The sequence below is a fragment of the Pseudophryne corroboree genome, chromosome 5 (assembly GCF_028390025.1).
Source record: "Pseudophryne corroboree isolate aPseCor3 chromosome 5, aPseCor3.hap2, whole genome shotgun sequence".
NCBI classification, from domain to species: domain Eukaryota; kingdom Metazoa; phylum Chordata; class Amphibia; order Anura; family Myobatrachidae; genus Pseudophryne; species Pseudophryne corroboree.
Window position 1 is genome coordinate 516639088 of NC_086448.1, and position 24898 is coordinate 516663985.

Sequence of the window (24898 nt, forward strand, 5' to 3'; positions counted from 1 at the left end):
ATGGAACACACTAGGCGATGTCACTTCATAGAGCACATCGCCCAGTGTGTACCCACCTTTAGTAGAGTTTCTAATTTAGTATTAGCCAATATACTATAGTAATAAACGGTCATATACACAACAGATAACATTGGTTTGACAGTCACTAATAAATACAAAAATCACATTTTCCATATTACGTGTTATTAAGTACATATATAATTTTAATCAAATAAAATACAAACATCCCTCCTAAATATGAAATGGCAATAACCTTTCTACAGTAATACATAGGGAAATATCAATGAAGTAATGACAATATATAATATAACAACAATATTAATAATTTAAGTATTATCTTCTGCAGGGGTCAATGCACAATAAGCCAATCAGAAGCAATCAGATACCTGCTGATAATCATCATCACCACCACATATAACTGCACCAGCACTTTATCACCTGCAAGAGATACACCTCATAATAAAAATAATAATAATGTTATTTATACAGTATAGCATTCTTTCAGGTGTTGACCTAGTCACTGTCGACCAATAGTGGTCAACCTAATGACTGTCGACCTAAGTGAGGTCGACCCTATGATCCACACCTGATAATAGAATGAGATCTTTATCTGCTATTTATGTACAGAACAAAATCAGAAGCATAACATAGCATGTGAGGGTCTTCATCTGTAAACAACAGTGCAATGTGAACTGAGGATGAAACGTACTGAAGCTGTATTCTGCTAAATTTAACCTCATTTTGTTTTTTTATTTTTTCCCAGAGAGAATATTACCTATCATTTACTCTGAATTATTGTTTTTGTAAGTTGTTTTATATCCTTTTCTTTAAATGAGGTAGGAAGTCCCAAAAGACCAGAAAAATGAAGTATAATGAGTATGACACAACTGTGTGACTGAGAATTATTATCAAGTCAGAAAAAATGAAGACAGCAAAATAAGAGGAGAAAATGAAAGTTACTGCAATGCCAGGGTTACATGGATTTAGCAATGGGAAGATTAGGCTGAGGGTGTGATGAAAGACAGCAGCCTATGGTAATGAAATATTTATGAATGGGGAAATGATACTACATTCTGCAGTGCAGCACAGCAAAGTGAAGTTTCAACCTACTGTAATAGCAAAACCGTCCATTAATTATTGGAAGCAAGCTGTAATGCTAGTTTCCATGGAAACATTGTCCCATATGTATTAAATGTTTTTTTGTTTTTGCTCCAGTTTAGAGTGCTTTTGTATTTGCTATTAGTTTTTTGTTTCTTAATCATCTTCAGCCTTAATAACAGTGTTGCAGGAAGCCAGTGGCAGTCTTGTTTAAATTACGGTTGCAAACCCAATTAACTGTTTACCTTATCTGAATATGCACTTATTGGAATAAGAAATCACGCTTCCCTTTTAAAATGTAGAATCTTTGGGGGCAATTCAGACCTGCCCGTAGCAGCAAATTTGTTAGCAGTTGGGCAGAACCTTGGGGGTCATTCTGACCCGTTCGCTCGCTGCGTTTTAACGCAGCAGAGCGAACGGGTCACTGCTGCGCATGCGGCGCATGCCAGACGGCCAAAGGCCGTAGCATGGATACAATCGCCTCTGCCTGTTGACAGGCAGAGGCGATCGCTGGGCGGGAGGGGGCGGAACGGCGGCGCTTGGCCGCCATTTTGTGGGTTTGGTCCGGCCAACGCAGGCGTGGCCAGACCGAACGGGGGACAGGCTGCAGCGGCTGCATGACGTCACATGCAGCCGCTGTGGGCCGGGGAGCGATGAGTAGCTCCCGGCCAGCACGCTAAAGCTGCGCTGGTCGGGAGCTACTCTTGAAGTGCAAAGGCACTGCCGCTGTGCGATGCCTTTGCACTTATGCGAGGGGGGGCGGCACTGACATGCGGGGCGGAGTAGCCCTGTGCTGGGCGTCCCCCCACATGTCGGGGAAGAAGATCGTAGCTGTGCTAAATTTAGCACAGCTACGATCCACTCGGAATGACCCCCCCATGTGCACTGCAGGGGGGGGGGGGGGCAAATATAACATGTGCAGAGAGAGTTAGATTTGGGTATGGTGTGTTCAAACTGAAATCTAAACTGCAGTGTAAAAATAAAGCGGCCAGTATTTACCCTGCACAGAAACAGAATAACCCACCCAAATATAACTCTCTCTGCAAATGTTATATCTGCTCCCCCTGCAGTGCACATGGTATTGCCCAACTGCTAACATTTGCTGCTATGATCAGGTCTGAATTACCCCCTTTATTTTATGTTTTCTTTGCTGCATGCTTTTATTACTCACAGCATGTAAGTTTTACCATAAACTGGAGGAAACAATAAAGGTTTCAGATGCATTTTTAGCTTCTAATCAGTGTCCTAGAAACTGAACAGAGTGGATGCACCTGCGCTTTCCATAAACTGTAGTAAAACAAGACATGATAAATAAATGTAAGATCATCTGTTCGGGTTTCTTAAAGATGAACTAAAAATAAATAGACATTCAAAGAGCCAGAATCCTTTTTGTTCTCTATCTACACTCAGTAGCGGATCTTGCCACGGGCAAGCAGGACTTTTGCCCGGGGCGCCGGCGCCATCCGGAGGGCGCCGCACCATGGCAAGATCCGCTGCTGCTGTGCCGTGTGCCCCCCGCTGCCCGCTGCCGCTGCCCCCCGCCGTGAAGGGAACTAGACGCGTAGCGTCTAGTTTCCCTTTGTGGAGAGGACCTTTACTGTGCGGTGCGCGATGACGTCATCGCGCACCGCACAGCAAAGGTCCTCTCCACAAAGGGAACTAGACACGAAGCGTCTAGTTTCCCTTCGTGGAGAGGACCTTTGCTGTGCGGTGCGCAATGACGTCATCGCGCACCGCACATCATTTCATCGGCGCTACTACTGTACAGGGGGCGTAACTGAACACGCCCCCTGTATGAAGCCACGCCCATATTGCCCGCCCGGGGCGCTCAAAACCCTCGAGCCGGCCCTGTCTACACTGGGGCACAACTCAAAAACAGTAGCATTTACCCCAGGTGTACGTCACTAATAACAGTTTGTATACTTATACTACAGAACTGTATAGAGATGTGACTTGAGAGTGTTAAGGTGCATACACACTTGCCTATAAAGTAAACAACGTTGCTCATTTTGCCCTTCCTGAGCAACGTCGTTTACCACAGCGACTAGTGTGTACGCTGCCGAACGACGAGCGATGCGCGGCCCTGCGGGCCGTTAACGACCGTCGCTGTTGGCAGTACATGCAGTTTAATTTGAACTGTCATCCAAAAGTTGCATGCACAGCCCAGCAGTGATGTGACATCACTGAGTGATATCATTTGCGTATCGCTCAGTGTGTACGCACTGCCAACGACTGCCCCGGCAGGGAATGGAACACACTAGGCGATGTCGCTCATAGAGCACATCGCCCAGTGTGTACCCACCTTTAGTAGAGTTTCTAATTTAGTATTAGCCAACATACTATTGTAATAAACGGTCATATACACAACAGATAACATTGGTTTGACAGTCACTAATAAATACAAAAATCACATTTTCCATATTACGTGTTATTAAGTACATATATAATTTTAATCAAATAAAATACAAACATCCCTCCTAAATATGAAATGGCAATAACCTTTCTACAGTAATACATAGGGAAATATCAATGAAGTAATGACAATATAATATAATATAACAACAATGTTAATAATTTAAGTACTATCTTCTGCAGGGGTCAATGCACAATAAGCCAATCAGAAGCAATCAGATACCTGCTGATAATCATCATCACCACCACATATAACTGCACCAGCACTCTATCACCTGCAAGAGACACACCTCATAATAAAAATAATAATAATGTTATTTACAGTATATAGTATAGCATTCTTTCTCCATCAGGACTCAAGACGCTTTACAGACATCAAAAACAAAAAAAATTAAATTAATACAGCAACAGACAAGTCACACAGACATAATAAAGAAAACTTAGAGGCATATTAAGTAATAACTTTCACAGGTTGTGTATTACATCCTCACAAGGTCCCAGGTGAGGCAGCTGCCTTGGGCACACTGGGTTGAACAGCCTACCCCTAGAAGAGATGTCACAAAATGGCGTGATTTTAGCATCCTAACTCTTAGAGTAGGGTCCCAACAAAACCGTAAAGTCCATGTATTTTCTATCCCATCCACAAGTGTACCAGTTGAGGCAACCATGTTGGGCGCACTACGAAGGTTACACTGTGGGAGGTGAACCATACAAGGGCCCAAAGCATATATGGAAAAATTTAGGCTTGTGTAGCAGTATGATATACCCTATATGGAAAGATCCATTTGAAGTACATCCTCCTTGCAGTGGAATCATCTGAGGCACCCATCTGGCGTGTACTGCGTAGGTTGCTGCTGGCAGGGTGTGCAATCAGTGGAGGTATACATTACAGGAATAGCACATGATGGGACGGAAGTACGCTGTAAGAAGGAAAGAAAAAAAGCGTATAACACATTTGCAGGTAACCAATGGAAGAAGGAAAACTGGGCTAACATATGTTTTGGATAAAATGATAAATGGCCTGTTCTCATGGGAGCAGTATGGATGGGTATGAGAATGTGACGAGAACACTAATGTCAGATGGAAATGTCCCTGCTGAGCCTGGTTCTGGTGCTCTACACCCCACAGCTCCCTGTTCACCTTGAGGGGTAGGCCCGGTGGCAGTCCTAATATTCCCAGTTGGAGGAATAGTAGACTTGGTCCTGGTGTTCTCATGGCAGATGTGAGGAGAGGCCACACAATGATCTTGAGCTGCCGTGTTTGTGAAACATGTTTCATTTGAGATTCTAGAGTAGTCCAAAGTACAAATCCAGTTCCAACTCTGGTTCTAACTGTGGGGCAGATGCATTAAGCCTGGAGAAGTGATAAAGCAGTGATAAGTGGAAGGTGATAATGCACCAGCCAATCAGCTCCTAACTGTCATTTTTCAAACCCGTAATGATTGGCTGGTGCGTTATCACCTCCCACTTATCACTGCTTTATCACTGCTTTATGACTTCTCCAGGCTTAATACATCTGCCCCATTATCCTTAAAATGCATCCGTAACAAATGCAGGCCAAGGCCCTTACTACACACTATGGGCCTAATTCAGACCTGATCGCTGGGCAGCGATTTTTGCTGTTGATAAAGCTAACTATTTATCTTATAACATTCACTATAAATGGGTAAGAGACTCAGTATGCAATTGGCGTGTGGGGTACCGTAAGGGTACGCACTTAGCGTAGCATACGCTCGGCCGTGATCGAGACGCACATGCGACACGCTCGCTCACAACTTGCTACGCTACTAGCGTAGCGTACGCTCGTGACCATGAGTAGAACACGAGCGGCGCAGACGCTCATGGGATGACACTCAGTAAACCTTGTATGCAACACAGTGAAAGACTGAGATTGTACTGTAAACCTTGGTTTTGTAATGTGAGCACAATGCAATGCTAATTAACCTCTATTGTATGAAAGCCTCTTGAGCGATCGAGACACTCTGAATACTCTCAGCAATGTAATAAACACACAATACCTTGCTAAGGTTCCAACACCTTTACTAACAATATATAGCTATGTAAAAGTTAAAACAGTTAACAGTTCATACACTACAGGCTAACATCAATATCTAAGCAGGCTAACTACACATAAATATACAATATCGTCACAATCTTATACAATAACAGAGAGAGAGAATATGGCAAATACAAACAGAGATTTAGAATGGTTACAGAGAATAACTTACACACACTGGGAACGATCGCTGCGCAGCTTCTGGTACCAGCTCCAAGTTAGTCAAGATGAAAACCGTTTGTGGAGAGTGAGAGAGCTGCCCAGGCTGGCTGATCTTATATACACTGCGTACAGTGTACTACAAAGGGACCTATAATCTCATTGTTCATTGGACACAGGAATGTCTCCTTGCATCATAACAAAAGGTCATAGGTTAGTTTGAACAGGTGGGCTGTGACTATATCAAACTGCTCAGGTGGGAAGGAATCTGAAGATTCCCGCCGCATGGGTAATGAATCGCAAATATAGTAAATGTCCAGAAAATACTAATGGCCATAACTATACGCAGGAGCGATTAATCTTTACCTAACCAGCACCGGATTGTTTCTAATAAAATGTTCTTTAGTTAGGTACCAGACACAGCTGCTCAAACCCTGTCTGACCCTTCGTACCATGCAAAGAGGAATTCCTCTGTCCAGCGACCCTTTACATTAAACAAACTTACAGTCATTATTAAGGGGAACATTATCTATAAAACATACTATTTGGTTTTATTATTTAACATTTGAGTCGCCCGCTAGACGCACACAAACTCTACCGTAAATGCACATACCACGCGCCAATGCGCACGGCCGTAGAAGCTCCATTACGCAGCTGCGAGTATCCGCACGCACAGGAGAGAATGTGCACGTGCAGCAGGCACGCGCATGAGGTGAATATATGGCAACGTGTAGCATGATATTTTTCCGACTTTGACACTGTCCACCCTTTGGCAGTCATCAATAACTGCCACTTCCTAAAACAGTTCAAAAAGAAAAATATATGTCATAATGCAAATACAACTTTATGATTGGGTAAAGGGAGGAGAGGAGCAGGTGGGAAAAAGGTATGACCTAGTGAGATAGTAGAAGCATGTGTGTATGAATCCATGTTTGAAGGGTCATGTATCATCGTGCCGTACGTGTTTTAAATCAAGCTTCGAGGTATTGCGAAGTATACATTTGAATTCCTTCTTATCCCGTATTACGGGTCTGTGGATGGGCTGTCAAACATTACCGAGCTCTTTTCGGCTTTTAGTTGTAACAAAATGGGGAAGCACATTTTAGTTGATGATACATGAATGGGGGGATATGTGAGTGCTGATATCTGTGCCTATATTCCCTATTGACTATGTGTGTCATTACCTGAAGGTTGTAGAAATGAAGATAAGAAGCAATTATGGTAAATGCAGTCATAAACTATGTGAGTTTAATATACATTTGCCGATTGAGGTCTTGTCTGAAGTCTTGTCTCGATGTACATGTTGACTGTAGTCTCCTGATGCTTTTGCTATAAATGACGGCAAAAGTTTTTGTTTTTTTTCATTGTCCAGAAAGTTAGTCACTAAAATATTTGGGCTATCGTAAAATTTAAAGTCACTAGGGATATTTGGGGCTTGTAGCATAGTTCATCAATGGTCTGTATAAAAGAGGTTGTCAAATTCTTCTTCCAAGCGGATGTCTTTGTACCTTGGAGGAAAACAAAGGAGAAACGGGTGAAAGAAACGGACCGTGGAATCACATTTTCATCACAACATTGTCTCTATCGTTGGGTCATAAATCAGATTAGTTGTTGTTAGTACAGTGTCCTCGCTCCTCAGACTCATCACCCTGGTACTACCTTTACACTTCGCTAAAACCCGAACGCATCTAAATATCAGGCCAACCAATATGACGACTCCTAGAATACACAAAAGAAATTTCCCTACATCCATAATAATACCTTGGGCCCATTCTCCTAAGCCCGAGAACCAATTTCGTGGGTTCAACCATGACACCCAACTGGTCAGCTCATTACCCACAGCAGCGAGTGTGAGATTGTGTTTCCTTCGAAACTCCCACTTTAATTGTAAAATGTCATCCATCTTTTGGTCTATGACCTCGGCTGGGTCTTCCGTGCTGTTGGTAATGTACGTGCAGCACTTTATTCCATATTGAGTTGCTAGGGTAACACAATACCCGCCTGTCACTGCTGTGAGGTAATTGAGAATCATCCTATGCTGAACCAGTTCTGTTTTGTAGGCTTGTAACTCTTTCCCAGTGTACCTGAATGTGTCGTCATACATTTCGGTGATATTGTCTAATAAATTTGCAAGCGCAGATATATATTTATAATTTATCACTCCTCTGGCGGTACGAGTGATATCTAACGCGAGTAGGAATTGAATCCCGGTGGATTCATGGATCAGATCAGAGGCTGAATGCTCTGTCCTCTCTATCAGGTGCCGTTTAACGACGTGCTCGTAATGAGTGTGAGTATAAGGAGCTTGGGCACTGCGGTGAATATCTTTCATTTTGTTATGGGTTACAGTCATTACTTCAGGCAGTACTTTTCCAATATAGCACAATCCCTCTGAGTTTGGGGCAAGCCACTTATACGCCTTCCTCCCGCATATGAAATATGCATCATCGGGGAGAACATATGGGACGGAGTATGACATTATCATGTTACAAATTTTCCATGTGAAATCTCCTAACCCTAACTCTCCCATCTGTTTAGTACACGTATCAGGTTGTACGATATATGCACAGTATCCTGGTGATACTTCTCCAACTCGCATGGTCCTACTTCCTAAGGTGTACCTATACCGGAAAAATTTCCTATGGTTGGCTATCTGGCGTATAAGTTCTGTGTCTATGGGCATTCTGTCAGGTCTGTATGAAAAGGTCATGGTTTGATTACTCCATGACACTTCCCAATTTCCCGGCTTTCGGGGATAGGAAATCTTAAAGCACACTAAGGACCTATCCACATGATATTGGTGGAGCTTCAAACTAGGAGGACTAGAGATATTAAACCTCTTGTCCACCGGCCTCCCACCACTTAGCTCAAGTACCTCTCCTACAGTTAAAGGGAATGGTACTAGTCCTGATTTGCTATGGCCTTGAGGTACTTGAGAGCATACCCAACAGTCTGTCTGATTTAACACTTTACCCACTAAGGAGTGATAGTCACTCAATGGATGCCGGTCCATGTGGACATTAAAACTGGACTGACATTTCTTTATGCACCCATCCTCAACTATATTGACACAATGCCTACAGATGCAGTTCTCTTCAGCTAACAATCCTTCACAATTCCTTCTATCGTCAATGCTACCAGATCGTTTTCTGATACTCGCCTTTACTCGGTGATTATGTTGTTCTTGGAAATCTACGCCTGCATCCTGGTCATCAGAACCCATTCCCGATCCTTTCTCGACCTCCATGGTACTCTCACCGAAACAGACTGCTCTGGTCAACAGGAAAATCCGGATCACAGTCTCTTGGGGCAAGTCCATCTTAGAGGAGTAAAAGGAGAAAAATAAGAAGGGGGAAAGGAAATAGGAGGGAGGTGGGAACTGGAGACAATAACAAATGGGAAAAAGAAATCTGGCTCGACAAGCTTCCGGTCTTATTATTCTCAGCGCTCAGGTGTCATCTCAATCCTCCCTGAACAGACACTCTAGTGATACAACCTCTACCGTCTGTTCTTTATCACGGGACCTCTCTGGGTCAGTGACCTTTTTACAATGAGACGAATGGACCCAAGTCTCTCTCTCGGCAACCTTCAATGCTGTTGTGCTGGTCAATAAGACTTGATATGGCCCTTCCCATCTGTCAATAAGGCAACCTGAGCGTAGAAAATTCCGTATCATTACATAATCTCCAGGTTCAATGTCATGACAATTACTGTCTGGCAGATCAGGAATCACCAACTTTAGATTATCATTCTGATTCCTCAATTGCTTACTCATCTTAACCAAGTACTTTACAGTTACTTCATTGTTACATTTCAAATCATCCTTGGGGTTAATCATAACATGCGGTTGTCGACCAAACAGAATTTCAAAAGGAGACAGATTAAGAGGGGACCTGGGAGTGGTTCTGATGCTGTATAATACGATTGGCAAAGCTTCAGGCCATAACAGTCCTGTTTCAGTCATTACCTTGCTCAATTTATTTTTAATAGTGCTGTTTACTCTTTCCACCTTTGCACTCGCCTGGGGGCGATACGGAGTGTGCAGCTTACTATTAATCCTATTAATTTACACATTGTTTGAAAGACTTCACCTGTAAAATGGGTACCCCTATCACTTTCAATGATTCTAGGGATACCATACCTACACACAAATTCCTGCACAATTTTCTTTGCAGTAAACACAGCGGTATTTGTGGCCGCGGGAAATGCTTCGACCCAATTTGAGAACACATCAATACAGACCAATACATATTTTAAATTTCTACAAGGTGGCAAATGTATGAAATCAATCTGTATTACCTAGAAAGGGCCATCTGTTGGAGGGATATGGGATGGCTCTGTCGGTATTGCCTTTCCGATATTCTTCCTCAAGCAGGTGAGACATGTCATTGCTCTTTTACCTGCATGGGAGGAAAATCCTGGGGCGCACCAATAAGCTCTTACTAGCTTACACATTCCTTCTTTGCCTAGATGAGTCAGCCCGTGTGCTGCTTCCGCTAGACTTGGAAGGTATGCTCTGGGTGCCACTGGCTTACCCTGTCCGTCTGTCCAGAGTCCTGAGGACTCCTGGCCATATCCTTTTGACCTCCAGACTGCCTTTTCCTGTGGGGAACACAAATTTTGCATTTCACACAATTTCTGTGTGTTTACAGTATTAAATACCATCAGTTGTGTACTGTCTGTTTGTATGGGGTTACTAGCTGCTGATTTAGCAGCTTCGTCTGCTCGGCTGTTACCAAGTGATACCGGGTCTTGGCTATATGTGTGAGCTTTACACTTGATAACAGCCACTCTGTCGGGTTCCTGTATCGCTGTCAGAAGTCTTTTTATGTGGGCTGCATGCGCTACGGGTGTGCCAGCTGCCGTCATGAAATTTATGAGGCGCCATAGGGCCCCGAAATCATGGACTACTCCGAAGGCGTACTTAGAATCTGTGTAAATGTTGGCTGATTTGCCCTTTGCCAATTCACATGCTCTTGTTAGGGCAACCAGTTCAGCAACTTGTGCTGAGTGTGGTGGGCCTAAGGGTTCCGCTTCTATGGTACCTTGGTCATCTACGACTGCGTATCCAGTACACAAGTCTCCCGAGTCCGTCTGTCTGTGACAACTACCGTCAGTGTAGAAGGTAAAATCTACATCTTCCAGTGGGTTGTCACTGATGTCAGGCTTTGCCGTGAAATTTTGGGTCAAATATTCCATACAATCATGCGTGTCATCCCCTGTATTAAATCCTCCTTCACCATCACTCTCATCCTCCACCCTTTGTGCCTGTCCAGGCACACCTGGGAGATACGTTGCAGGATTTAATGCGCTGCATCTCCTTATGGTGATGTTTACGGGGGCCATCAATGCCAATTCCCATCTTGTAAACCGCGTTGATGAGACGTGTCTGGTTTGGGCAGAATTCAGTAAGGCTGACACTGCATGTGGTGTATGAATTGTGAGGTTGTGTCCTAGCACTACATCTTCGCTTTTTGTGACTAGCAATGCTATTGCTGCAACGCTTCGCAAGCATGTGGGGAGGGATCGCGCTACTGTATCTAGCTGAGCGCTATAGTAGGCTACCGGCCTGCTGGCATCACCATGCTTCTGGGTTAAGACACCTGCTGCGCACCCAGCACTCTCTGTTCCGTACAGCTCAAAGGGTTTCCCATAGTCAGGCATACCTAATGCTGGTGCCTGCGTTAGGCACTGTTTAAGTCTCTCAAATGCCATCTCAGATTCGTCTGTGTGCGAAATCCGATCAGGTTTGTTTGAGGAGACCATCTCCTGCAAAGGTAGGGCTAGTATGGAAAAACCTTGGATCCAGTTACGGCAATACCCACACATTCCTAAAAATGTTCTAATCTGTTGCTGGGTTTGTGGCAGGGTCATGTCACGAATTGCTTGAATTCTATCAGCGGTAAGGTGTCTTAGTCCTTGTGTTAGACAGTGTCCCAAATACCTCACACGGGTCTGGCATAATTGTAACTTGTCCTTGGAAACCTTGTGTCCTGTGTCTGAAAGATGAAACAGGAGTTGTTTCATATCTCTCAGGGACGCTTCCAGTGAATCTGAACACAGCAGTAAATCATCCACATACTGTATCAATATTGATCCACTCTCTGGTTGGAAAGACTGTAAACAATCATGCAGGGCCTGTGAGAAAATACTTGGACTGTCTATAAAACCTTGTGGTAATCGAGTCCAAGTGTACTGAACTCCTCTGTATGTGAATGAGAATAAGTATTGACTGTCAGGGTGCAGAGGTACCGAGAAGAAAGCGGAGCAGAGGTCAATCACAGTGAAAAATTTGGCAGTGGGAGGGATTTGCATAAGGATGACAGCTGGATTTGGCACTACGGGGAATTGACTCTCAACTATTTTGTTGATCCCTCTTAAATCCTGCACTAATCTGTAACCCCTCCCCCCACTCTTTTTAACAGGGAAGATGGGACTATTGGCAGTGCTGGACGTTCTTACCAGAATGCCCTGTTGTAGCAAGCGCTCTATTACAGGGTAAACTCCTAACTCCACCTCTGGCTTCAGAGGGTATTGTGGGATTTTTGGAGCTATCCTACCATCTTTTACTTGCACAACTACTGGGGCTACGTTTGCCATCAATCCAGTGTCTTGTCCATCCTTGGTCCAAAGTGATTCCGGTATCTGGGAAATCATTTCCTCTACCTTGGACGGACACCTATTTTCAACAACAGTGTGTGACATTAATCTTGTTGGGGAGTCTAGCATATCCTGCGCTTCCTGAGCGTGGTTTTCGGGTATGTCCAAGAACACACCTTCAGGAGTACAGTATATGACGCATCCCATTTTGCACAGTAAATCTCTCCCTAGGAGATTAGTCGGAGCCGATGCAGCCAGCAGAAAAGAATGCTTGGTATGCAAAGGCCCTATCGTAATCTCTGCAGGTTTGCTTAAAGGGTAGTGCTGTACTACTCCTGTTACTCCCATGGCTGGAATTGTTTTACCAGTGGTTCTCATGCCCACGGTCGAATTTATCACTGACTTGGCCGCCCCCGTATCTACAAGGAAATTTAGAGATTTACCAGCTACATCAATTGTGACCTCGGGTTCACTTCCAAGGCTCGCAATTAATTTTACTGGCTGCAGATTACAGGTGTGGCCCCGCCCCTATGGTGCGTGGTGACCTCCCTGCATTGCGCTGGCAGCTATTACCTGTGAAGGGGGTAAATGGGAACTATCAGTGACTTGCCAGTCTCTTTTTGGGGGATACCTTTTTGTTTCCCCTGCGTGTGGCTCATAACTCCGTCTCTGCGGTCCTTGATCCCAATTTCGTGTATCATGTCGTTGTCTAGGGGGTTGATATGATCTTTGTGCATTTTTCGATCTACAATCTCATGCAAAATGTCCCTCTTTATGACAGTAATAACAAGTTACCACATTTGACTTACCCACAGGGGTCGGAGATTTATACAGAGGTGGCCTTGTGGTCAGGGCCTGTATACTTACGGCCATTAACTTATCACTTTGTGACTCCCTGTGTCTGGTAATATTCCGATCATGATCAATAGCGGCCTCTCTCAAAGTAGCCACCGACAGACCTCGCCAACATGGTTGGGTGGTCTGTACCCTCGTCCTCAATACTTCCTTTAAACCATCCATTAACACAGATACTGCTACTTCTCTATGATTCACATTTGTCTTAATGTCTTCTATGCCTGTATACTTAGCCATATCCTGTAGTGCCCGATGAAAATAATCAGCAACTGTTTCTCCCTCTTTTTGTTTGATGGAGAAAATTTTGTTCCATTTGACAACAGCTGGAAAATACTCTTTTAACTGTAAATTTATTCTTTTTACATTATCTTGGTTGTACACTTCCATAAGGGGTACCTTTTCATCTAATTTACAGTCAGCTATAAATCTCGCTGAGTCGACATTGGAGGGTAAACATGCCCTCAGCAATATCTGCCAGTCTTTGTTATTGGGCTCCACAGTATTTCCTAGCTCTCTAATGTATTTCTGGCTTGCAACTAAATCTTTCCTAGGATCAGGGAATTCAGACACCATTGATCTTAATTCCATTCGGGAAAAGGGGCAGTGCATGGCGATGTGTCTGAGAGGAGTGACTCCTGAAGTGTCAGTTTTCCCATTTGGCACTGCAATTACCCTAACGGGATTAAGTTCAATAACATCATCCTGAGTAGATTCTACAGCATGTGGTGAAATGGTTTCAGCATAGTGTATGGTGCCGTACTTACCAGTTGATACGACCTCACCTGTCCCTCCACTAGGGGCCTTTGATACTGCTCTTACTGGTTGGGACGTGCCCACTGTTGTTTCTGCTATGGTGGCTGCTAGAGAGAGTGCCGATATTGTTGTTGGCTCATCCTCTTGGTCACAATTCTGGGGAAAGTTTAAAACAGGGTACAGCTTGCACGGGTTAATATTAGCATCAACAATCTTGGTTACATTATTCTTAACATTTATACAGTTACTAAGTGCATGTTTATCATTCACCAGTGTGCCATTCTCTGTAACCACCTTCTCTCCCGTTATGTATGGTGGTGGTGGCGCGGTGGCTATCAGTTTTCTGATAGGGTTAGATCCAGCCGCTTGAGCCAATCCTCTTTGTATTTCACCTTCCTGTTGCCATAACTGTAAATAATCATAATGTTTGATCCGTCTCTTTGCAGATTTAATGAGACATATCCTTCTCCTTAGATTCTGTAACACCTCGGGACTAAAACTGCCTACCCGTGGGAACTTTTCCCCATCATGCACAGTCATTCTTTCCCATTCATCGCACAAAACTTCTGTGTGTGAACCGTATTTCTCACACATTACATACCTTGCCGACCCGATTGGTCGGTTTACTAAGTCAACCCGAACCGAGGTTGATCGCCCCCTACCTGAACAACTGGCCCCCATCTTTGCAGGTGTTGCTTTCACTACCTCTGACCTTCAAATCAGGGTCTTCAGCGAACCCTTACAAAAACCAAGATGTCCGGGGTAGGCCGGCGGCGGAAGTTTACCGAGTACTCCACTCACTCGCCCACGTCGACCAATACGCCCACACACTGCCCTAGCGCTGGCGTACTCGACCTAGGGCCCCTGCGACCTGAACCTCTATTTACTGGAACATGTGGGTGTGATCCGAAGAACACTTAATCCTTTCCAGTAACTATTGGTTGTTGGATAGTTCCCAAGTGACCAGCGAACCTCCCTTAAAATAAAAAAATTACACAAATCACGTTAGAATGTACAAATAGCGTTTATGACCCCTCTAGCGTACGCAAATGGTACTGGGTCAAGTTACTAACTAATGCACACAATTACGTGCGGTACAATCGTTCTGCACATAAGCAACTAATCTTATGTGCGGAGCGACCAGTGGAATCGAAAATTGTGGCTGCGAATTCCTTCAGCCAGAGCTTAATGGCCTATATGGGTACCGCACCAACCCTTCCTGGTGTTGTGCTCCTTTACTCTTTATCTATAGCGGACTTCCTAGTCTGCTGTACCTAGACCTCCTGGTCTGTTTCTGGACCTCCTGGTCTGTGCTACAGTAGACCTCCTGGTCTGCTATACTCTAATGCTCTTTTTTTTAAAAATGTTTAACAAGGGATGCCTCCCAAGCCACCGTGCAGTCACTTACACGTATGTACCTCACGAGAACTCGATGATTTCCTGTGGTTCAACCCCAAAAATTAGAAACTTATATATATATATATATACACACACTCTTTCACCTCATATACTCTTTACTTTCGTTTCTGCGCAGAAATCCCTTTCATTCAGTATCGCAGGCTAATCCCGAGGAGTTGCAACTAGAGAAGGATCTATTAGCTTAAAATTTTGGACACTGAGATCGGTTTGCGCTATTATCGCTTTTGCCTCCTCATCGCCTAACTAAAACAATACTATCGTGTTATTTGTATTATGTGGGCGTACCCAGACGCTCCGTTGCGTAATATACGCTCTGTGCGTCGGCCCTTGCGTCGCGTACGCTAGTCCCGCCCTTTGTTAGAGACACATGTACGCAAGCCAGGTATATCCACAGAAATACAATTAACACGTTTATATCAATGTAGATGATCTTTAACTGTAATCATCTACTGAACACCACACCGAACTTCCTTGTATCTTAGGCAAGCCATGCGCGTGTTTTACAACTTATTCCTTAACGTATTAATATTACTTTTAACTACCAATAGCAACAAATCTTTCTCAGCACGTTATCAATTGTGAAATGGCAAACAGGAAAGTGATATGTGAAAATACACAAATGAAAAGAAATACAGGTGTGTGTGTGCGTGCGTGTGTACGCAAAACAGAAATAAACAGTTTTAAAAGACAATAGCGTATTGTTCTTACCTCCGGTTCCGGATTCCACCAGCACTCCTTCAACGTAGCGAAACAGATGCTTATCTAGCCAGCACTACTGTATCCCGATACGAAGGGATACTGCCTTCCCGCCCTTGCTGACAGATAAAGTCTGTGTTCGCTAGTGCGGATATGTGGAGGACGGATGAGCCGCCAATTGATAAAGCTAACTATTTATCTTATAACATTCACTATAAATGGGTAAGAGACTCAGTACGCAATTGGCGTGTGGGGTACCGTAAGGGTACGCACTTAGCGTAGCATACGCTCGGCCGTGATCGAGACGCACATGCGACACGCTCGCTCACAACTTGCTACGCTACTAGCGTAGCGTACGCTCGTGACCATGAGGAGAACACGAGCGGCGCAGACGCTCACGGGATGACACTCAGTAAACCTTGTATGCAACACAGTGAAAGACTGAGATTGTACTGTAAACCTTGGTTTTGTAATGTGAGCACAATGCAATGCTAATTAACCTCTATTGTATGAAAGCCTCTTGAGCGATCGAGACACTCTGAATACTCTCAGCAATGTAATAAACACACAATACCTTGCTAAGGTTCCAACACCTTTACTAACAATATATAGCTATGTAAAAGTTAAAACAGTTAACAGTTCATACACTACAGGCTAACATCAATATCTAAGCAGGCTAACTACACATAAATATACAATATCGTCACAATCTTATACAATAACAGAGAGACAGAATATGGCAAATACAAACAGAGATTTAGAATGGTTACAGAGAATAACTTACACACACTGGGAACGATCGCTGCGCAGCTTCTGGTACCAGCTCCAAGTTAGTCAAGATGAAAACCGTTTGTGGAGAGTGAGAGAGCTGCCCAGGCTGGCTGATCTTATATACACTGCGTACAGTGTACTACAAAGGGACCTATAATCTCATTGTTCATTGGACACAGGAATGTCTCCTCGCATCATAACAAAAGGTCATAGGTTAGTTTGAACAGGTGGGCTGTGACTATATCAAACTGCTCAGGCGGGAGGGAATCTGAAGATTCCCGCCGCATGGGTAATGAATCGCAAATATAGTAAATGTCCAGAAAATACTAATGGCCATAACTATACGCAGGAGCGATTAATCTTTACCTAACCAGCACCGGATTGTTTCTAATAAAATGTTCTTTAGTTAGGTACCAGACACAGCTGCTCAAACCCTGTCTGACCCTTCGTACCATGCAAAGAGGAATTCCTCTGTCCAGCGACCCTTTACATTAAACAAACTTACAGTCATTATTAAGGGGAACATTATCTATAAAACATACTATTTGGTTTTATTATTTAACATTTGAGTCGCCCGCTAGACGCACACAAACTCTACCGTAAATGCACATACCACGCGCCAATGCGCACGGCCGTAGAAGCTCCATTACGCAGCTGCGAGTATCCGCACGCACGGGAGAGAATGTGCACGTGCAGCAGGCACGCGCATGAGGTGAATATATGGCAACGTGTAGCATGATATTTTTCCGACTTTGACACTGTCCTGCAATCAGATAGTCGCCGCCTACAGGGGGAGGGTATGTGAGCTGTGCAAGTGTGCAAACGCATGTGTAGCAGAGCTGCACAAACTGATTTTGTGTAGTCTCTGCGCAGCCCAGGACTTACTCAGCCGCTGCAATTACTTCAGCCTGTCTGGGACCGGATTTGATGTCAGACACCCTCCCTGAAAACGCTTGGACACACCTGCGTTTTTCTAAACTCTCCTTGAAAATGGTTAGTTGCCGCCCACAAACACCCTCTTCCTGTCAATCTCTGTGCGATCGTTGTTTTTGCACCATCCCGTCGCTATGCACCGATGCCCGGTGCAGTCGTCCGATGTGCCTGCGCATTGCTGTGCATATGCATGCGTAGTTCGGACCTGATCGCAGACTGTGAGAAAATGCAGCCTAGCGATCAGGTCTGAATTACCCCCTATACCGGCTGGCTCAGGGGGAGGCGTGTTCATCAGTATTTTTAGCAATCTAATTAACACAGGAGGTGTTGCAGTGCAGACAGGATCACAGTTGCAGACAAACTTTCTTGGAGTGTGAAAAGTGTAGTCTGCGGATGCATCCCCATTTCATTGTGTAGCAATTAGTTGAACATGCCCTATACACAACCTGCCCTTCCCAGCACAGAAGTTAAAATGGGGTTGTACGAAAAAGTATATGTTGATGTATGCACACAAATGCATAGCTTATGCAAAACAATTAATACACAGTATGTGCATTTTTATGTGAGGGCTACAATGTTTAAACACACTGGTGTATTTATAATGGGTGCAGGTTGTGCAGTGAAGAGCAGCAGAAATTATTGTAAAAATGGTACAGCACCCATTTTCCCGGGGGTTTGCACGGGCGCAGTATAAAGGTGCAGATGCCAAGTTTCCAGCGAGTTCCACATGTGCAGTAGACTCTGGCACAGAGTGAGAGTCTACTGTGAAGCCAGAGAAGAAAGGACCTGCACGGCAAGGCCGTCTTCATAGCATTGTAAGCCCTAGGCAAAACAATGAACCGGGGTCCCTAACATTCATGGGAACCAATCATGGGAAATGATAACTTGCCCCTCCAGCAGTCCTGCCCCATCTTTCCACATTCTTCCATACAGTGAATCGACATCAGCACTTGATTTGTGGATATCTCCAGCCAACCACATATCAACATGCTGAGAGCCATTCACTGTTTGGCTGCAGGCTGGGAGGCAGGTAGAGAATGCTGCCCCGCCATTCTGTTTGTGTGACTCCCACTCACCCCTGCTCAAAGACCCCTAGAATTGTAGGGCCTTGGGCAGCTGAGATTGGTCGGCATCCCGTGTTGGAAGAATGTATTGGATTCCCTGGTGTAGTGACATCAGTCCACACACTTAATGACTTAAACTGTAATGCAAGTTTATTCAGTGAACACAGGTGACTCAGATGTAATACTGATATAGGCAATTATGGGCCCTTATCTCATACAAGGTAACAGCAGTGGTAGCGGTACTTATGAGGAGTTGTCTCTGGTGGTGAGGGATGGAGGACTGCACAGCCGTGCAGTCTGACTCCCGCTGTAGAGAAGATGCAGCGCCCAGCTCAGCCTCAGCTCCGGAGCCACGATACATTCAATGGAACGCTGTGGGTCTCTGTAGCTGAGATCCTCTCCCGGTCTCAGCTCTGCACGCTTGCAAACACCAGGACTCAGTCTCTCTTACTCTCTCACTCTAAAATGGAGGAGCAGGGATTACATCACATAGCTCTGCCTTCGAGTGACTCTTGGCACTAGGGGATTAACACTAGGGAGTGCGCCCACAGACTGCTGTGTAGAAGGAGACAGGCACAGAGCGCACCATATACTAACATCCAGCACCTCCAGAAAACTCAAACCCTATTACATATGTCCCAAGGAGTGTGATAAACCTGAAATGTTAAACAGTGTGAAAATACCAAAATATACTAAGTACACCAAAAGCATAGGTGTAATTTGCATCTATTACAAATATGAAATTTGTGCGTATGCAGAGACACAGGTATTGTCATTCATTTATACCGCTGTGGTAATAACTCAAGTTATTGGAGTGCTCTCTGCCAGAAAGAAAAAGTGTCCATAACCTCATCACAAAAGTTATCATTTAAAAAATACATAACAGCCATAATGTTTTGGACCAATACAATGGAAATGTAACTCTCAGCTGGCATCAGCCACATAAGGAAAGAAAAGTTGAAGCTTTTTTTTTTTTTTGACCATGTTTCCAATCATAAAGCAAGATCTTTTATGCATTGTGGCTTTGTAGCAGTCATTGGGAAAGGAAAAGTTGAGGGTGGAAGAAAGAATGGATAAAACTAAACATCATCCATGAAATTAATATCATACACAGTGAGAAAATTGGAGCTGAAGATACACTCTATGGACAAAAGCATTCAGACGCCTGACCATTACACCAACAGGGATTGTAATGACATTGTAATCAAATACATATACTTTGATACAGAGTTGGTCCCCCTTTTGCAGCTATAGCACCAGCTTCCACTATTCTTGCAAACTCATAAAACCATGTCTTTATAGTCCTTCCTTTGTGCACTGGGGCAGAGTCATGTTGGAATAGAAAAGGGCCTTCCTCAAACTATTGCCACAAAGTTGGAAGCATACCATTGTCCATAATGTCCAAGCCCAAACACTGAAAAACAGCCCCACGCCATTATCCCTCCTCCACCAAACTTCACAGTTGGCATAATGCAATCAGGCAGATAACATTCAACCGGCATCCTCCAAAACCCAGACTGGTCCATCTGACTGCCAAACAGTGAAGCGTGATTCCACATGTTTCCACTGCTCCACAGGCCAGTGTCGTGTGCTTTACACCATGCCATCCGACGCTTGGCATTGGACTTGGTGATGTGAGGTTTGCATGCAGAAGCTCAGCCATGGAAACCCATACCATTAAGCTCCCACCGCACAGTCAATGTGCTTACATTAGTGCCTGTGAAAATTCGGAACTCTTCAACTATGGGGTCAGCAGAGTGTTGGCGACTTTTACGCACCATTCGCATTAGCGGTCGTTGACCCCACTCTGTGTTTTTTACGTGGTCTTCCGCTTTGTGGCTGAGTTGCTGTTGTTTCTAAATGCTTCCACTTTCTAATTATATCATTTACAGTTCACTGTGGAATATCCAGCAGGGATGAAATTTCAAGAACCTTCTTTTTGCAAAGGTGGCAGCCTATCGTAGTACCAGGCTTGAAGTCACTGAGCTCTTCAGAACGAACCATTTTGTATCACAAATGTTTGAAAATGGAAACTGCATGGCTAGGTGCTTGATTTTATACACCTGTGGCAATGGGTCTGATTGAAACACCAGAATTTATTAATTAATAGGTGTGGCCAAATACATTTGTATGTTGATTTTTTCAACATGACAATGTATCATCTGATGCATACAAATTATCCATGCATACAAATTATCCATGAAGGAAAGAAAGATTAACATTTTTGGAATGACCTTCACAGTCCCTAAACATTAATAACATCGAAAAGACTGTACTGTATGTAGGGAGATAGGAGAGATCAAACATGCATGATAGTTGGATAGAACCACAAGGAAGAAGATATAATTTTATGCTGAAGTTGGCTACTGTGCACATATGGAACCTGTTCCTGTACTTCTGCCAGGTTTTACTAGGGGTTGGGTATAATATTTTGACAGCCATCATGGTCATAATGTCAATTTAAGCGAGGTTACATTCATCATGTAGACAGTAATGAAATGTCAACATGTTGGAATGTCGCACATATCATCCCTGGTGGCCCAAAGGTGACTTAGCTGCTCACTACAGCTGCAGCGACTCCAGTGGTGTCCTTTGGGTTGGTCATATGACTGTGACTTTCAGGTCAGACCTCTGATCCTCTGGCATTCAGGAGAGTATTTATCTCCTTTTCCTAAACCTAAACTCTACCCTTAACTCTCCTTTTAGTGACTAAACTTCATCCCCTGCAGCCTTTAACTTCCCTCCCCCAGGCAGCCTTAGCCTTACCTCCTGCCACAGCCTAACCCTCCCAACCAAAGCCTATCCCTAACCTTCCCCCTGCAGCCTAACCCCTACCTCCTTTGCTGCAGCCTAATCCTAATCCTAATCTCCTGCCACAGCCTCACCCTATCCCTCCTGTACACAGACTAACCCTAACCTCCCCCTGCAGCCTAACACTCTCCTCCCCCCATGTAGCTTAATCTTAACCAACCATCACAGCTGAACCCTGGCACTCCCACCCAGAGCCTAACCCTAACCTCCCCCCACAGCCTATCCATAACCTTCCACCACAGCCTAAAATCTAAAGCTTCCGCCCACAGTTTAACCTCCCCCCTGCAATCTTCCCGTAAACTCACTGCAGCACACACTCATCCTCCTGGACCTCTCTGTTGCCTTCAACACTGTATATCAGCCTCTACTCCACTGCACCCTCCAAACCATTGGCCTCTTTAGCACTGCCCTTGCCTGGTTTAAATTTTACTTCACTAATTGATTCTTCTCGGTGTCTGCCTCTGGCTTCAACTCGCCCTCTTCCATCATCTCCATTGGTCTGTGCTAGGATTCAATGCCTGGCCTCCTTCTCTTTTCCCTGTACACCTATTCCGTGGGTGCTTTCATAAGCTCCTTTGGCCTTTAATACCACCTCTATTCCAACAAATCGCAACTATACCTCTCCTCTCCTGACTTTTCCCCCTGTCCTCTCTTGGGTATCCAGCTGCCTCTCCACCATCTCCTCCTGGATGGCTGAGTGCTCTCTGAAGCTCAATTTGGTCAAAACCAAACTCAACATCTTTCCCCCATCCAGAGTCTCCACCCCCTTCCCCAATATCTTTATTACTGTTGACAATACCATCATCTCCCCCATTCCTTAGCTCCAGTGCTTGGGGGTCACTCTTGACTCCTTCCTTTCCTTGACCCCTCCCTCCCCCACATCCAATCTCTCACTCTATCCTGTTGGTTCCAGCTATGCAACATCGCTTGCATCACGCTGTTACTCTCCCAGGGTGCGACTAAACTTATTTTACACTCACTGGGCTCGACTATTGCAACATTCTCCTCACTGGACTATCACGCTCCCATCCCGATCCCCTCCGATCTGATCTCTACTCAACACCTAAACTTATCTTCCTCTCCGGCCACTCCACATCTGCCACTCGCCTTCAAAAAAAATCTGCACTGGCTCCTATTCCCCTACAGAATCCTCTTCAAACTCCTCACCCTCACATACAAGGCCCTCTCTAACTCCACTGATCCCTACATCTCCAACCTCGTCTCCTTACATACACCCTCCTGCCCCCTCTGGTCGGCCAGTGACCGCTGCCTCTCCTCTACCCTGGTCACTGCATCCCATGTGCGAATCCAAAAGTTTGCACGTGCTGCGCCCCTTCACTGGAACAAGCTCCCTTGCTTTATTCAACTCTCCCTGTTCTTGCAAAGCTTCAAACAGGCACTAAAAACCCACCTCTTCTTCAAAGCGTACCCTTCTGCAGCATAACCTAGTCTCGAGGCTGCTCTCCCAACCCCCTGCCTCATGCCTTGGCATATCTGCCTTGCTTTCTTCCTGCCATCAGGCCACCTCCTGCTTCCCACCTCATGTCACTTGTCTGTCTCCAATCTCCACCTACAGTGTAAGCTCCTTGGAGCAGAGCCGTACCTCTGATGGAAATCCTGGCCTTTTCCCTCCCCTACAATGGCACCGAAAATGCTGTCCCTTCCCACCCCAAACGGGATCAGACTGTCATTCACTGACAGTCTGATGCCATCCTGCATCCGTTGGGTGCTGCACATGCCCATAGTACGATGAGGGTCATTCCGAGTTGATCGCTCGCTAGCTAGTTTTAGCAGCCATGCAAACGTTATGCCGCCCCCCACTGGGGAGTGTATTTTAGCTTAGTAGAAGTGCGAACACTTGTGCAGCCGAGCTCTACAAACACAGTTTGTGCAGTTTCAGAGTAGCTCTGAACCCACTCAGCGCTTGCGATCACTTCAGCCTATTCGTGTCCGGATTTGACGTCATACACCCGCCCAGCGAACGCCCAGCCACGCCTGCGTTTTTTCAGACACGCCTGTGTTTTTGCAAACACTCCCTGAAAACGGTCAGTTGACACCCAGAAGCGCCCCCTTCCTGTCAATCTTCTTGTGGCTGTCAGTGCAACTGAAAACTTTGCTACAACCTGTGCACAACCACAATGGGCTTTGTACCCGTATGACACGTGTGCGCATTGCGGCCCATACGTACTGTATACACAAAAATGCTGATTTTTAGCCTGATCGCGAACAACGGCAGCGAGCGATCAACTCGGAATGACCCCCATTAATCGGTATTTTGCTACAAGCAACGCTGCTCCAACCACATCTGAATTACCCCCCAAATGAATCCTGTGATCTGTAGCCCTCGGCACTTAACCTAAGAGCAACATGTTGGGAGAGAGTGCTCTGCTCTATCTCCTATTCTGCATACACTCCAGGCACTAGAACCCAGAGTCTGTAGGGAGGTGCAGACTGCAGCCACCTTTACTGTGTAAGAGTGTCACAGTACTAGTGCTTAGCTCCTGAGGTGAGACACCCACATACCTGCTATTACCCTGTTTTTGATACCATGGCTGTTAGCCCTTGCATTATTACTGTGTCCTGCATTAATCCTGTAACAGCAGGTTACCAATAAGTCAACCATCCTGGTTAAGGACTCACTGTGTTTCCACTTTCCAGTCACTTTCACATTTGCTTTGACCATCATCTCAGTAGGCTGTATATCAACACTACCAGCCTGCTGTAAAGTACACGGGTATTTGAATTTGACCATAACTATACTATTAATGAATTAATGGTTGAATTTACATATCTGCTCTGCAGCACACTCACACATAAGCATTCAGTGGGTAGTTCCTCACCTCACTGCTGAGACAATTCTGAACCTTCACTTCTGCTTGGCTGAATGTGATTGAGCAGCCATTAGCGTATCAATAATGGGTCCAGGGGCCCATATCATTATTCTTACCCCTCCAGAGTCCTGGTGATTCATGCATGCAAGTATGTCCCCTGGAATAAGGCGCATGTGCCATTTTCCAGACCTGCGCATGTGCAGTTGAATCTGGCATAAAGCCAAAGTCTACAGTGCTATGGCCACTGACAAAGAGGAGGCCCCTTCCTCTCTTAGGGGGAGATGTATGCACAGTGAAAAGACTGGATAAGTGAGTCAGTGGAGAACTTGCCCATGGCAACCAATCAACTGCTCTGTATAATTTTATATTATGCAAATTATGAATGTTACTTTAATGCTGATTGGTTGCCATGGGCAACTTCTCCACTGGATTACTTCTCCA

At 44.8% G+C, this 24898-nt stretch overlaps 1 long non-coding RNA gene across 1 annotated transcript in view; it reads right to left on the reverse strand.

Annotated features, from left to right (window-relative positions):
• Positions 1-3654: 3654 nt before the first annotated feature.
• The window catches only part of LOC134929173 (uncharacterized), a 37998-nt gene continuing 16754 nt past the window's right edge, over positions 3655-24898 (reverse strand). The window contains exons 2-3 of the long non-coding RNA XR_010178347.1: positions 4277-4430; positions 3655-3785 (exon numbers count right to left, since the gene is read on the reverse strand). This is a non-coding gene — a long non-coding RNA (uncharacterized LOC134929173). The remainder of the gene's footprint in view (positions 3786-4276; positions 4431-24898) is intronic.